The sequence below is a fragment of the Meleagris gallopavo genome, chromosome 1 (assembly GCF_000146605.3).
Source record: "Meleagris gallopavo isolate NT-WF06-2002-E0010 breed Aviagen turkey brand Nicholas breeding stock chromosome 1, Turkey_5.1, whole genome shotgun sequence".
In the NCBI taxonomy this organism is placed as follows: Eukaryota; Metazoa; Chordata; class Aves; order Galliformes; family Phasianidae; genus Meleagris; species Meleagris gallopavo.
In genome coordinates, this window is record NC_015011.2 from 161,520,231 (window position 1) to 161,537,078 (window position 16,848).

At 40.1% G+C, this 16,848-nt stretch overlaps 1 long non-coding RNA gene across 2 annotated transcripts; it reads left to right on the top strand.

The window, feature by feature from the left end:
* The first annotated feature begins 288 nt into the window (after window positions 1-288).
* On the top strand, window positions 289-16,792 carry LOC116217865. Of its 2 annotated transcripts, none has more exons than XR_004162592.1 (4): window positions 289-973; window positions 4,206-4,354; window positions 15,140-15,228; window positions 16,549-16,792. It is a non-coding gene; the product is annotated as an uncharacterized LOC116217865 (long non-coding RNA). The 2 variants fall into 2 exon arrangements; XR_004162593.1 differs by having other exon boundaries at window positions 290-973; window positions 16,639-16,792.
* Window positions 16,793-16,848: the final 56 nt, after the last annotated feature.

A 16,848-nucleotide genomic window follows, 5' to 3' on the forward strand; every position in this document is an offset into this window, starting at 1 on the left:
TAAAACTGCAATGGCTTGAAAGCCACTCATCTATAGTTACCTTTCAGACTATGGTTTCTTCAACAGAAATGTCAATGAATGTATAAATTTTGATGTAAAGTGACTTAAAGATAACAAAGAAAATCTGAAAATAAATCACTAAGTTAAAGTCACAGAAGGACAGCAAAAGGTAAAGCAGTTCTCACTTGACTGTATTTTTAAATGAAATTGGAAAGCTGTGTAGGTTAACAAAGATTCTTTTTGAGGAAGCAAGGTTACAATAAAAAATCACTGAATCGTAGAAGTATTAAGGTTGGAAAAGACCACTAAGATCATCTAGTTCAACCGTCAACCCAAAGAAATTAGCATATGACTGGGTAAATAAATTTAGTTCATTAATATAAAGCATTTTGAGTCCTGTGTATGTGGAGTTCCTTCTGGGATACAAGCCTGGCATATAATGTGTTTGGTTATGGTGTTTTGTTCTTAGCGTTTTGAGAAGGATCTGATGCTGAAATGGGCATACTTCGGAGTAGTGATCTCATCCTGCACATGATGGAATAAGTGCTTTACTGAATATTTGTACAGATTTCTGAAAGGGATATGCAATAATATCTTGGGATTAATATAATCTCTGAATTACTTGGACAGTTTGCCAGTATGTGATGTAATTACTATTAGGTTCCAGGTCAAAGTTTGACCCAGTGAGGTCACCCGTTGTTTTCATTGTTGCTTCTGATTTTACAGGTTGTAGAAAGCTACGTGCGGGATACACAAAAAGAGGAAATAACATTACATTCATGGACTATTTTAAGACCTGGGATTAACTGCTTAACTTTGAAAGCATTTAAAAAAAAAAGAGAGAGAAAACATGGCAAGTTGAACAATATTAGAACATGATCTGCTGGCATTCAGTTGAATACTGTCATTTAAGTTACTCAGATGTAGAGAGAGAAAACAATGTGCAGATTCTGCAAGGGGTTCAGCTCCTCTGGTGAGTGCTGAGGATCTCTATACTTGGCAAAATCGGCTCTTGAAATATCAATCTAACATGTAAACTCAAGAAATGTATCAGAATGGCATAGGGGTTATAAGAAGGATGTTGTCTCTTCGTATGTTACATTTGAAAATAGATGAAATTAAGGAGCTAATGATTTTTAGAGTTGTTATGCATAGTGCTGTTACAACCACACCTATAATGTTTGAGGCATTCTGGTATGAAGTGTCACAGGCAGTTCAAAGGAAAATACCTACATTCAGAACAGGGTCACCACTCTCATGAGAACTTGCTGAATTTACTAAATTCACAAACAACTTGATTTTGCTCGATTAAAATTTCTGTATGCTTGATACTGACTAAATTTATTCAGTACATAAGGGACATAAATAAATTGGGCAAAATTTTAGGATGCTGCAGATCAAAATAAAATGTCCAGAAGTTGAGAAGGAAAATTTGGGAGTAGGTGTTTGGAAACAGCTTACTAGGAAACAATTCTTAATTGTAATGCTGGGAAACAAATAGACCATCTTAACAGCTATTTTTTTGTCTATAAATTTGTCTATAGATTAACTAGCATAACTTATTTGGAGAAGCAGTCCTTAAGAATTGCAGAGCAAGTCCTTCAAGTCCTTAAGACTCGAGCAGCTTTTCTGGATGAACTAAGTGGCCTTACTATACTGCTGGCATCCATATGTGCATATGGTGGGGAAATATGTTCAGCAAAATCACATCTACAGTATTAATGTCTGATTCTATGCCTTTGACTTCGGTATAGTTCTGTTTTTGCAAATAACAGAAAGTATGCATCTGTAAAGGTAAGAGAATATCAGGGTGAAGAAAGTAGATTTGCATCCACATGGATGGAGGAAAAAAAAAAAGCCAGTGTCACATGTATTACATATCTGGCTGGGAAAAAAAAAGTTCTTGCAGTGACCTTGTAATTTTGAAATGCAAATGCATTATGTAAAATTCTGTAATTTCAGTTTCAGGAAATGGCACGAAACAAACAAAATATTTGAAGCTGTCCACTTCTCTCTGAGCCTAATGTCTGAACTGTCAGAGCTGGCAGTTCCTGTTTTGAGGGAAAAAAAAAAGTCATTTTAAGACTTCTCTGAAAAGAGATTTGGAAAAATAAAGCAGATAGCACAGGTATGACTGTCTGTTGGAGAAGTGTTTGTAAACTGCTTCTCTGCTCACTGTGAGTATGTTCAGTGCTCATCACTCTTGCTTAAACAGCCACATGCTGTGGGGTTGTCTCTCTGTTCCCAGAGAAAGGGTTTTTTCCCATTGCTTTTGGGAGCTGTGGTCAGCAAGCTTCAACATGTCCAGGATGTGACTGCATCAGAAATCATCCGAGAAAGTGTGAAAAGGCTTTTTCTGACGTGGGAAATGGATGGCTATGAGCAGGAACTGCTGGGAGCCACAGAGTTCACTGTCACAGGGAGCACACCTGGGTACTTTGGGGTCTGGATGCTTTGCAAATGGCTAAGTTAGTTAGATTACAGAGAACTACTACTAAATTTCAGGAATTCATTATGAAACTACCGTAAGAATGGATGATATGAATATTAAAAAGTAAAACCAAACGGAAGAAACCACTTCTTAGAAGAACTTTCATATGTGACTGTGGTATAGTGGTACTCGCACTCTGTGTGAGTGAAGTAGAGCAAAGAGACAGAAAATCTGGGCTACATGTTGTAGACCTTTGACCAGTTTTTCACTTTTTGTCTTTCTTTCCAAGGAAATAATTTGGAGATTCCTGGGATAAATTATCTTTGGTTAAAAAAGTAAAGAGACTAGATTCTCCAAAGGCAGGCAGCTGGAAATAAATGTGAAGAAAGACAGCCACCACAGCACTTAAAGCACTTCTTTGATCTGTTATCTTACATCCTTTGTTTTATTTTTCTTGGTCCAGAATATTTCGGCTTTATTCAGACAAAACTCATACTGAAAACAGTGCAGAATGTGACACGCGTTTACCACAAACTAGTAACTCTGTAAACATCAAAAGGGACTCCACTGAATATTTCAGCTAGCAGCATCCTTCTACCTCTGATTCAGAAGGCACTAAGATCTGCTTTGAGGCAAGGGAGGGGGATGTGGGCTTTGAGTCAAACCTTCCTTCTGTTTATGCCTGATTCTCAAAGCAAAAAATACTTAAGCTTCTCTGTCCATCTGTGTGGCTGCTCGTTTATTAAGAATGTTATCATTCTTGTTTTAGGCATTACACCTAAAAGTTAAGTATTGCTAAACAGAAGGCATACAAAATCCCTGTTTTATCCACTACTTGAAAGGAAAAAAAAATGAGAACAAGTAAATCGTTCAAAGAGAATTAACTGTCATTACTGATTTCCAAAAAAGTGACTGAAAAAATGGACAGGTGTTTTGTTTCAAGGCTCTGCGGGGCCTTCTGCTCTACAACACCACAAAACTCCAGAGGATATTGATAGCATGTACTTGTACAGATGAAACAAAATCAATCAAGCAAGCAAACAAGAAACACTTGAGCAAGATGGCCAGAAAAAAAAAGAAAAAAGGAAATCAAATTGCATCGCTGTGTTAAAATAAAATCTAGAAAAGGGAAATGATTTCAATGTCCAGGTAAAAGAGAATCTGTAGGAGAACACATGAGTGAAAAGGCTTTTGCAGACCGAGGTTTATAAGGCGCGGTTTGAAAAAGCTGTGTTTGTTTAGTCTACAGAAGAAAGGACTGAGGGGAAAATAAAAGAATCTGACATCTGAAGATTATTGTGAAGAAGACAGTCATCGATTGTCTTTTGTAGCCTGTCATGGAGGGACAAGAAAAGATTATCTTAATTTACAGCAAAGAAGAACGGGCCACATATCTGTGAAACACTTCTGAGTCCAAGGATGGGTAAAGATTGGAACTGTACTATCCAGAGATGCTGGAGCATCCTCCTCACTGGCAATTTAGAACACCTTAAGCAATGAGTTTCTGTCATCACAGTGCTCTTACATTTATCTTCTTTCCTAACTCCATTAGCTCCACTGAACTCAATAAATAATCTGGAATTTAATAAGTAATTTGAAAATAAATTATGAAATGCGGAAATGAAATTAGCTAATCTGAATGCATGATAAATCATTAAAAACACAGGCATCTTTTTATCAACAGAGGTATTTTTGTATTTTGTATGCCTTTTTGTATTTTAATTTTCACCGATTTTAACTTTGAACTTCATATGCATGTACTCTGTATTTGCAGGTCATGGACAAGGATAAAAGTTCACCTATCTGTGCAAGCGGCGCTGGTACCCTGACTGCACGATGTGACCCTGCACACAGGAGGCTGTGTGCCTTTGTTCCAGCACCAGCAATGCACTTTTCCCTTGACTTCCAGCACATGCTCCTCAGGTATGTATAGCTTTGTTGATATTATGGGGAAATATACTGCATTCAAAACACATGTAGTTTCTTTTAAGTCATAAATAGATAACTAGAGTGTATTACTTTACAGCGTATCTGAAAAAGTCTGACTCCTAAGCAAAACCAGAACTTTGATGATCAATTTTACTTTCTGTGGTTAGCAGCCTATTTTTTGCTGTGATAAGTGAAGTCTGTTAGTAATAAAAATGAAACCTAGTATCTGTGCTGTCATAATGGAACCCCAAAGTGAAATTAGTTAGTGATATTAGAAAGTATCGCTTGTATTTGTGCTCCAAACCTCAATTTATTTTATTTTCCTGTACTCAAAAACATTAAAGAACATATATGGATCATGTTACTGACATTCATGGCCTTGATTATAATGTGAATCATTTACATGTATGCTTTCGGTAGAACATAAAATACATGACACAGAAGAGCAAGGATACTGGAGGGATGAGGTTCATTTGCCTGTTCAGAATCCTGACAATGTTCAGACTGCTCAGAATCCTGATGAGCACTTGAAACTCAATTTGAAGGAAAACGAGAAAAGCCTTTAATTATATTTATTATTGTGATAAATAGTAAAAATGCAGATCTGTTCACTGCTTGAGAATTTCTGTGTTCATCCCAAACAACAGTTAAAGTCTTCAAATTGAAGTGCTCGTCTTGCAGTGATAGTTCTTGTATTTGGTCTGTGGCAGCAAAGACTGTGAATGTGTGAAAATGGGTATTTTTTGTACCTGCATTCAAACTGTGTGAGAAACCTTTCAATTCTTAGTAACAGCTGTATTAAAAACGTGAATAGCATACAGAGACTCAAATGATTTTACTGCTTAGTTAACCTCCCAGAGAGGAAGGCTTAAGTAAGAAAGTAAGAGAAGAAGCAACCCTTCACTTTTGCAGGCCTGTCTTGTTATCCTGCTTTAAAACCAAGAAGCTCCAGTGTAACGTTCCTCTTTTGTACGGCACGTGAGTCATCTAGACTGGACCAGAACTTGGCTTAAGGAGTTTTTAAAGTAGAAGACATCTACTTAAGTTATTTGAGAACTGACTTAGAAGAAGACCACTATAGTCTCAAAGCCTTTAAAACACAAAGCAGTCCAGACAAAGATTGTCGTCAATGTGATGTATGTAATTTTAGGAGTCTTATTTACCAACAGTAATTGACTGCATTAAAAGTTTGTTTGCTACAGGCAAAGTATGTCCTATGTTAGAATTCCCACAGCACTGTGGAACAAGAATATAAATTACATACCACTGCTCCTTTATATTAATATAGTTTAGAAGAAAACCAGTTTTCTTCAGAGAAGCTTTGGGAAGAACACGTCTAGCAAATAACCTCAGAACGTTTAATTCACACTTTTTAGTTTTTCTCATGAAAATCAAAGTAGTAGCTTGTGATCCAAGATGTTTCGTGAAGAGAGAATGATGTGAATTTTGGATGATGAATAGAACAAATAGAGAAAAATGCCAAACTACTAAGTCTTCTTTTACTTCAAATCAAAATCTAAGCTTGCCCACTTCTCAGAACTTGCTTTTCAAAGTGTGCATAAAGTCTCTAATTTTAGTAATTGAATATTCACATTTATAGTTCGAAGTTATAAAATATTAACTGTATTTTCAACATTCCCATGTAATATTTTATCAATCAGTTAGTATTATTTTTTCAGACTAAAGAAAAGATTTCGTTAACCGGAGGTCATTTATTAGGAAGAGAAATGTAGTTTCTCCACGTGTCTTCAGGAGCCCAGTGAGGTGATTAAGAAAATCAATGCCCAGCAAGGTGTCTGTAATCTACTTCAGATGATATGACTCTCAAGAAAAAAAAAAAACCTACAACTAATAGTATAGAATGCTCTAACTGCTATTTCAAAGGTACCAATGAATGTGTCACTTAACGACTTTGAAAACATTTCTTATGGATTAAATAAAGATATTTAGAAGCAGTAAGAATTACTAAGGGGCTGCTGAGAAGAAAAGAATATATGCTGTTTGACTGAGTGAGGTGAACAACCATACACAATTAAACTGGAACGATGTGATAGAGAACAGAAGATTTTTTTAATCGAAGATGGACTGACTGATACAAGGAAAGTATACCAAGAGAGTGATGAGGTGCTGGCACAGGCTGCCCAGAGAGGACCTGCCATCCCTGGAGGTGTTCAAGGTCAGGCTGGATGGGGCCTGGGCAGCCTAGTCTAGTATTAGATATGGAAGTTGGTGGCCTTGCATGCAGCAGAGAGGTTGGAGCTTGATGATCCTCGAGGTCTCTTCCAACCCAAGCCGTTCTATGATTCTATGGTTCTATAGTTCTATAGAGAACGTATAATTGAAAGGTGGGATAGAATTGGGAAAACATGGTGTGCAGTTGTTTTGAGTTATTCTGTCTTAAATATTCTGTCTTCAATATTATTTTAAAGAGATGGTAATCTGGTTACTTAGCATAATCAAAATTAGACTGACCAAAGTGCTATAAAACTGTACTTCAGAAAGACAGTCCCATGGCCAATTTTGAGGAATAAGTTAAGAGAAGGTCAAAATTAAGAAAATATTTTCTCTGGAGTATTAGAGTTTGTAGGTAGTTCTGGGCTCTCCATACTTACACTGTGATACACAGGAACAGTAATAAAGAGAAGGATGCTTTCTTAGTGTAGTTTGCATGCATATTAACTTATGTAGCCTAGCTTTCCATCTAAGTTGGCCAAAGCTCAGAAAATTATTTTAATTGCCCAATTTTTATGAAGCATGCAAATAACTCAGCTGGGGTGCTTTTGGCTTCTTGAGTGGTTGAGTAGATAGAGTTCAGTGCTGGTGTGTATGTGCCCTGTGAGTACAAGGACAATTTGGACGAGCAGAGTCTAATTATTAGACAGTATCAGTGGATTACTTGAAGCGCCTTCATGCTCTCTGTCCTCGGGGCAATAAACAGTGCTGTGAGTACAAACATTCATGATTTCATTATTTCCATCATACCACAAAGGTGGAAACAGTGCAATATAAGTACTGTGTGATTCATTTAACTTTTATGTGTAATATTGCAATTAATTTCATGCAGTAAATTAGGTCTCCTACTGACTATTAAGAAATATGGTTTAAATTAATATACCAGATATGTCTCCTTCTATAGAGATAAGAGAGTCATGAGTTACTGAGGTTTAATATTTTCCCTAGCGTGATTCTTCAGATCCTATTTATGACACGAGGAAACAGACAGTGGGGGAAGGAGGGAGGGGATTTCCCTAGGGGGGAAAAAAAAAAATCAGTTTATTTCTAAATTCCATGAATAAAGCTACAGTTATGCTTTAAGACAGTGTCTCATACTAAGAATCACTAAGCTGTGATTCTGGGCTTCTAGGCCACACTTGTGCCCACAGCCCACCGACAGGGAAGTTGGCCGGAGGACTGCGGTTCCAAGCACAAGCACATGCACATAGCAAGGGATGAAAGAGTCACCAGCAATATGGTGGTTCTTTGATTCGTGTATTTTAAAGTCCATGGCCTGAAAAGAACTATTTTATTTTCTGGATGCTCCCTGCAGGGACCTTGATAGTGACTGGCTTTGTGTTAAGTGCCTGATGTATTTAGAGTCCTGATAGCAGTGATCACTTCCGTAGTGTCTGTGCTGTCCACAGAGCTGTGTGACTTGCTCTTGTGCCTTCTCTATCCCTTATTCCCTGAAAAGCTATCCAGTCAGAAACAACAAACACCAGAAACAGATTTCCTTTTACAACAGATTGCAGGAGCAAATGTGCCACCACGGATTGCTAACAGAAGCTGCTGTACCTACCACTTTCCTTACAGAAAGGGTGAGTGGCTAGCCCTATGCTGTGAGCCATCAGTACTGTGACACTTCCATTTGCTATTTCAAATTTGGACTGATGTTGGATCCGTGATTTCCTCACCAATCCCTAATTCTCAAGATCAGCCTGCAAAGTGTCCTTTATACACGGGTCCACACAGCAGATTCCTAATTCTACAGAGAGCAACCCTTCACAAATCGTTCTCATGAACCAAGAGACATTTATTTGTTCTGGTGTTCTTCCTGCCTCTCTCCCAAAAGCAATTGTCTTAGAAGATAATAAACTGAAGTGTAGTGCCACAACAGGTGATTGGCTCAGGTCACACGGGTCAAAAACCATAGAATCAATGGTTCCAGACCTAAAAAAACAGCAACACTGATTTGAAACACATGGTTACAGGGTTGCTGAACAGCAACAAGTCAGTTAAACTTGCTCCCAAGCATCTGTTAAGCTCACTGAAAGCATTTTAGCATTTATAGTCTCTCACAAGGCATACTATACTTTGTCTACATTCTGCACAAAGTTGACCTGTTGCTGTCCAGCACCAAATCAAATGGTGTGGCACATGAAGAAGTCCTCTCCTCATGAAAGTTGGGGCAAACCAATCATTGGTCCTCGGTATGGAGTCGTCTTCCTACTGAATGTGACTGTAGCCTGTTCAGATACAGGGATTTGCTCACATTGAAAGTCTCTGTGATGCCTGGGGGATGTTCTCTGTGTATCACTGAGGCAGGATCCAATACCTTGAACCAGAAGTACACTAGGTTTTGTTTTTCAGAGGCTTGCTGAACAAGTGCTGATAGTCAAAGTGATAACCAATGATATGTTTTGTCAACGAGCCAGTGAGAGGTAAGATTGTTCAGTAACTTTCACCTGACACACACCAGAGAACTTTTGGGGTTTATTGTTAAGAGGTTCTGACCCTTCCTGACCTTCAGTCCATCTAACCCCCATAACGGGGAGCCAACAACAGTGACTGGTCTTCCAGAGGAACCATTTTCAAATGGGAAATCCTAAATGGGCACTCATTCATGACAGGAGTAGGTGCCCCATTCTACCAGGAGCGACACTGACAGTTCCAGGAAAAATGCTCTGCTCACCTGCCTAGGAACATGAGTTGTGGATGCCTTTCCCTTTTACCTTTCCTTGTGTTATGTGAAACATTCAGCACTGTCTCTGTACCTGCTTAGCCAAACATATTCTTCTGAAGAGATAATCAGATCCTGCAGCTAAACCCAGGATGGCTGTAACTGGGTCTGGGTGTTGCCAGTGTGAAATTTACTGACAAACTGTTTCACCACAGTACAGAATATTTTGTCTTACACAGAGTACCTTTCACTAAAGTTACTTTTAACCTAAATTAGTAGACTTTCCATCCATGTATCTTAGCATCATCAGCATTTCCCCTATCTCTGCACAGTAGTACTGTGCTGTTTAAGAACTTTGACATTACCTGGAGTTCTACGGAATGTCTCTGTACTGGGATGCAATATATCTTACCTTGCAGTAAGGTTTCTGAACAGACTGTTCGTATTTTTACCTAAGAATGAAAATGGGTCCCACTTATGCATCTTAATATTTTCTCACCAATAGAAACTGGACCTTCCTGTCTGCTTGAGAGATATTCCTGTGCCTTGTAAAACACGTAGCAAGGAAAATGAGAATATATTCCATGAATCTCCTATGGAAATACTAGGAAGTTCTCACAAGCTTCTGCTGTTTTAATTATTGTCAGCTCTGCCTGATTAAGGTCTGCTGCCAAACTCCAGAAACAAAGTCTTGCTCCCTTAGAGAAAAGCTTGAACTACTTCAGGTTTTTACTTCAACTTTCAGCTAAAGTTTACACTGATTCCTTGAGCTTTAATTCTTCTTTACTTCTTTAAAGTGATATTCTTAGAATCGGGCTGATTTCTGTGGAATAGCAAATTTTCTTCTCTTTATTTCCACTCCCTAATATTCTTTTAGATTCTGCTTGCAGAAAGACCAGCAGGGCTTTAAGAGCGCAATATGCATGACTGCATCTTTTCCTCCAGTGCATCATCCCTAACAGTGGGAAAGAGTGGCTCTCCCCAAGTGTGCTCGGTGGAGCTTCCAGTTCCCTGGGATCTTGGAAGGCCTTCTGTACAAGAGCAGCTCCAGCATCTGCCACAGAGAGTGGGCTGAGCAGTGGCCGAGAGCTAAGAAGAAAAAGGTTTCCAGCACAGAGACTACTTCAGTCTTTAAATGCCCCTCCGATGCTTCTTCAAAATAGCAATAAATGTTTTAAAATGCCACATGAAAAGGATGGACAGAGATCAACTTTCTGCCTTCACTATCAATACAGGAATGAGGATGCATCAGATGAAGCTGGCAGTAGGCAAGTTCAAAGCAAATAGTATAAAAAATCGCATTATTTTATATGCACGTGGGTAGTATACTTGTGACATTCTTTGCCTTAAGATAGTACAGATAGTACAAATAGCTCATGTGGATCCAAGGAAGGGCTGCAGAAGAACGTGGAGAAGGGATCTATTGAAGGTCACTGAGCAGACAGATCAAGCCAGGGACACACCCAACCTAAAAACTGGGTACTGGCACCATGGGCAATGTCAAGTGTGCTGGTCCTGGTCCTGCTGCTCACTTGGCTAGGAACTGGCCTATGCCTGCTGTCAGAAGTGGGTTAATGGACAGCCCAACCTCTCTTCCATTCTAAAATACAGTTGATTTGTGAGCCTCTCCTAGCCCAATCTTACAGCAATGAAACAATACTTTCAGGACCATTCTAAAATTCAACCAATGAGAGCCAACCCGAGTCAACAATTTTGTAACGTGTTAGTGAAATGCCTCTACCTTCTCTCTTTTTTGCTTAATCTTGGCTTTACCTAAACCAAAATTGCTCTCTTTAGAAACTTGCTGTTACCACCGTAATTTTGACCAGTGATTTTTCTTCTTCCTTACGCTTGCTTTCAGCTTTCTCTGCTACAACAAAGGAAATCTTTCAGTCCACCAAAACAAAACAAAACAAAACAACAACAAAAAAACACCAAAAAACAAACAACAACAACAACAAAACCAAAATTCGGAAAATTCATGGGATAGCTTGGTTTCCAACACAGTAATCTGAGAGCAGAAATTACATTCTGATCCATATTAAGCAAATCAGTTGAATCCACAGATCTGTAATGCCGATCTGTAAGGCACAATTCAAAACTGAGCAGGCCAGTATCCCAGTCTTTGGACCTTGTCAGTAATCATTTTCTTCCTTTCCACTTGAGAAGTGGTCCTGGTGCTAGGTTTATGCTCCAGCGTCACGCAGGAAGGAAATTAAATGAGAAGCCTCTATCTTTAGCAGAGCTTAATGCCATTATTGCTTACATTCAGTTCCCTGGTCTCTCCAACTGCCAGTCCATGGGCCTGGGTGCGTGCAGCTGGAACTCAAGGGTAAGGGGAACTGGAGGGGATGGAGGATCTGGGGCCCTTTGTGGCATCCTCCCACGCTCTGCCTCCTGGCGCTGCTAAACCTGCACTTGAACAGCCAGCGCTTTACTAGAAAAAAAAAAAGACAAAAAAGCTTCTCCTGTTTGGCTTTACTTTTAACACCTCAGGTGTTGAGCAAATTAAGGCAAACCTCTCTGCCAGGGCTCTGTCTCTTTAACTTCATGCGTACACCAGCAGGCACAGTAGGAACCCGTTCTGTTCTGAACGCTCCATAGCATAAGTGGCTGATAAATCAGAAAGGAGGGAATCCACATTTTCTATTGCTTCTGTGGCCTACTGGAATGATTAATATAAGTTTAATGAGTTATACATGTATACTTTATTTTATTTAAATTAAATGTTTCTTTTTTTAACAAGACCACTTAAAATTAAATATGGAAGTAGGGCAGCCTGTTCTAAGGTTACATTTACTGTAGGTATTTTAAAATAACACAATAAAAGTGCTACACGACACATTTTTTGACGCCAGATTTTTAGAGCAAGTCAAACCACTGAAGGGGTGGGAGTCGCTGCCAGAGCGCTTGGAACTATAACCCACAGAATGCTGAAGCTGCTTCCGATAGCTTTTTCTTCTTTTAATGTACTCGTTTACTTTACGTTCAAAGTGGAAGGCCTCACTGAGAGATGAAAAAGCAGGCAATCTCCTAATTTTCTTTCTCATCGAGCCCACGAGTGAAGACTGCGAGAGGATGAGATGTACCAGCTCTAAAGTCTTGAAGGTCGTGCTGACCAGAAACAATCACTGCAGTGCTAGCAGTGATTAGTCCTTGCTGAATAAATCAGCTTGCAGTGCACTATGTTCTGATCAGGGTATTCTTTTTCTTACACTTTATGTACATCTATGGTTATTTAAACTGATAAAAAATGTAGTGCTCTTTTGCTACATTTTAATTGAGTTCCGCTTTCCATCTACACGGAGTTTACAAATTGAAATTGGAAAGCTTAATCACGTAGTAAAGAAAACCCTCTTTTCTATCATACCATCATACCCCCATTTCTATCATACCATCATATCAACCTCTATTTTCTATCGTAAAATGTAAAAATTAAGGATCAGAGGTTTGCTTTATAGGAGATTAAGTAAAAATTGTATAGCGAGGGAATAACAATCCCGATGACAAAAAGAATCGTGCTTTGTGAGTGGCTGTTTAACTGAATAAGGGCCTTGAACACTGAAATAAAATAACGCAAATATAAAACCATCCCCAAATAAGTGGAATGAAGTAGGGTCCTTTTCTGTTTGGAGAGGTAGTAAAAAAGGATCATTTAACTCAGAGGCACAAAGCGATGCACCCAGGCAGCTGCTGCTCGTGCTGGGGCAGCAGCACCCGTGGCCTCTGCCTCCAGGGTGCTGCAGCCACTTACAGAGAGTAAATGGAGGTGCTGGGACCTGGCCAGGGGGCAAGGTAGAAGGTGACCTGAGGTTAAATGACCCTGACAGTCAAGTGTGCTGCCTTGACAAAGCGCAGTGGCTTGACAATTGCTCGAGGCTTGCAAAACATCGCGTTATCGTGTTCATGCTGTATCCACTGATAGAGATTGTTTTCCTTGTACGTGCTGGGTATTTCTAACTCCGCCGAACCTACTGATGTGTGAAAACAGAGATAAGTTCCAACTGGAGGCCTCCAGCTTGAAAGTCTGAAACTTGGAGCGTCGGCGTTGTCTGACTTATTCCTTTGGGCTAGCGGCCTCTGTCTTTAAGTGAGGAGCCGATCCATGCCCAGCATCTACACTGCTCTTTGAAATGCTTTTTTATTTTTTATTTTTTGAATGGTGCCTTTGTTAGAGCTGGAGAAGTTGCAGTGAAAGAATATCTCAGTTTTGTGCTCGATGAATGCCTTTGTATTAATTCTTTCCTTGCATAGGTTTGAGCAGTAGGGCTGGTGGGTACATTAACAACTTGCAGTGGGGCACTGCACGCTCATAGCTCAGTATTAAAGGCAAATGTAGAAGCTCAGCATTGAGTACATATTTTGGAAGAACTTATTTTTTTTTCCTCTGTGCTGTAACAGAACTTCCTTTTGAAGTGCTGTCTGCCGTTACTATTTCTTCCCCATTCAGCAGAAGTTTTAGTGACAGTGTAAACACCAGCCTCTTTCAGCTGAAGATTTTGCTTTCCATAAAAGAAAGTATTCCTTTTTCTGCAAAGTGCCTGAAATAATCTTATCTGCCTATATTTTTGCTTATATCTAAACATTTGCTTAAGTATCAAGGAGCTTCTCAGTGCAAGGAAAGATGCAGAAATACGTAAAAGGTAATAGGATTTTTTAAAATAGATTTGTAAAATAAAAACAAGGAAGGGGGAAGCAGCATGCAACCTACAGCAGACGTGGGCCGCAGTGGTTAGGGAGGTGTGTGCCTGTGCTGAGGACAACTGCAAACTGCCAGGGTCAGGACATGGTCACGAATGACCTCAGGGGCACAGAGAGGCAGAACTTTTGATTTGCAAGAGAATTCATTTGCACAGCATTAGAAAGTAAAGAGGGTAACAGCCTTGCTGAAGGCTCTGGTCATCAACTCAGCATCTTCCATTAAACTCCCCATCTTTCCCTCTATTTTTGTGCTCCCTGCATATTTCCAGCAGCCTCTCCCTCCACATGGTTGACTATCATGCACCAGAAAAGGACAGTTTTGCTGGTAAATGTGTTCTCACGTGACACAACCTGTCATTATTTTAATTCCTGCTTTCAAATGAAATGTCTACCAGTCTGTATGTTAAAATTGTGTATTTTTTACCCACTACATTAAGAATAGCTGAATTTGACATACGGCTTTTTATCTGTAGAGCTCAACGTATTTTTAAGCCTTGAATGAGATTTTGCTCCTTTTAAAACTCACAGAGTCCAGGTAGAAGTGGCTAAGGCAAAGTTAAACTGTTCATATCTTGTCACCCCATGATTATATAGCTTCTCTCATCTCTGCATGCTTTTATACAGCCTGGAATCATAGAATCAAAGTCACAGAATGGCTTCGGTTGGAAGGGACCTCAAAGAGCATCCAGTTCCAGCTCCCTGCCATGGGCAGGGTTATCAACCACTAAGTTAGGCACTAGAATCTATTCAGTGCTTTGTGCTGGATCTCCTATTGCTCCCCAGAACTTTCCCTATTACAAACAAGGGAAGGCTTGTGGCTTCCTTCTGCAGTTCCTTAACACACGTGGCCATGGAGCATCCTGTATATTCCATGCATATTTCATCTTTGCTCTCTTTGCTACAGTGAAGGGTAGGACAGCTTTAATTGTCCTTATCTTAAAAGTTTGGAGACAGGGACAGAATTATGGCCCTAACCTGAACTTCCATTCCAAACCATGATCCATTTCCTACCTTGGCACAGATTTAGCATCAGCTGTATGGTAAACTTGAAATCATCTGCGCTCAGGTGGTGGGGAGAAAGACATAGCAATGATATTTTTCAATGTGCTGATTGATCCAGTTTATTTAAGCTTAGGAAATTAGGCAAAGGCACTCGATTTCTTTATTTCATTCATTTACAGGTCGACTTTACCTGCAGTGCTGAGCTCTGGTGACAGCATGCTATTGTGACTTGCATCGAGCAGGAAGCTTTCAAAGCCACGTGCCAAAGGTAAGTCAGTTTAAGAAGTTTCTTATTTGTATAGATCCCTGCAAATATTGTACGTTTACAAGGGAACTTGGAGGGGAATTGGAGGCTGGCTCTGTGGATAAGGCACAGCCCCGGGAGCAGGGAGCCCTGAGAGCTTTGCTCCCAGTGCTCTCACTGTACCGAGGAGGTGCACATGCTGCTCCAGCTTTAAAATAGTGCAACCCGATCCTTCCTCCACGGCTCAGAGCCTGGGGGTGGGGAGGGAGGTGAAAGAATAGCCAAGATCCTCCTTCCCGTTTTGGGTCTGGTTTACTATCTTGGGTGAAGAGAACATTAACTGTGCGTGTCATTACGAGGGAGGATCCTTTGCTCGCCTTTGCTCTCACCTTTCACTGTTCTCGTGGCACAGGCCAGGTTTAATCTAGTCTGCGTTAGGAGAAAATACACGTCCACGGCACAATGGGCTTCCTCCTCATTTTCATTTTCCCTCGCTGCTATGTAAATCATGGCTCTAAGCTTGCAAGGGGTTATGAAACCAAAGGGGTTGCACGGATGGGGAGCTCCTTCTGGTTAGTCCTGAGTGTTTGTCACGCTGCTTAGCATTGTAAAACTTCAACAAACCAAGCCTCAGATCAAAAGAGACTGCCTGATATTTCCCTAAGCAACACCTGGAGAAAAAATACTGTCAAACGAAAAGTAATTTACTAAGGAAATCCTTATAAACACGGACAGACAACGTGCAAGTCAGAAAAGCACCGTGCTGGAGTTTCACTTGCGGGTAGAGATTTCAAGTTCTCCAGATAGAGTAGCTCATAGATTTGACTTGGAAAAGCGACCAACATTAATATTTAGCCAGGGGCTGTGACAGCCAATCAGTACACTGCCATACAGTGGGATCTTTGTGAAATTTATTCTTTTATAAGAAAGGATGTTCATGCACGTAGCACATTCAGCCAGAAACAAGGATATGAAGAGCCCTGAAAAAGTACAGTTGTTTTCATATCCTCTTTTGCCAGCTAACTCTGCTTGCTTTTCTGCACACCTCTTTTTTAATTCTTCGTGCAGTCTGAAGTGCCTGCTTCTCACCTGATGAACTACTGCAGGTTTCCTAACGTGCTCCCATCCTTTGTATTTGATATATTTGTGGGCTGAGAGTTTGCTTTCAGTCTGTGCTGGGTGTCTCCTTTGTACACGTTCTAAAGCAACGCCCCAGTTAACTAACAGCATTTACACATACGTAGTATTAAGAGCGTTAACTGCACTTAGAGAAATTGCTCATCAAAGCTATCAGTTATGACTTTTTATGAAGCACGAATGCCAAGCTCGAAAACTGTTCAATAGAGATCCCTCAGTCCCAGCAGAGGGTGAGGCAGGACCCGGCAGTAGGGCTCAAGAGGAGGAACTGCTGAGAACGACACTTCTCGTTTCCAGAAATGAGAAGAACCAAGAGCTGCGTGCAGATTCCTCCAGGAATGCGATGAGAAGGGCTGCACCATCCCTGTCCTGCTGCGGGAAGGGAGGCACTTCTCTCTCCTTTCCCACTTTCTGTAAAACACCACTTACTATAAAAGGACAGCTGGATCCGTGCCGCTCCTTCTGTGCCTCAGGCTCCATTTTTTTAAACTTTTTTTCTTTTTTTTT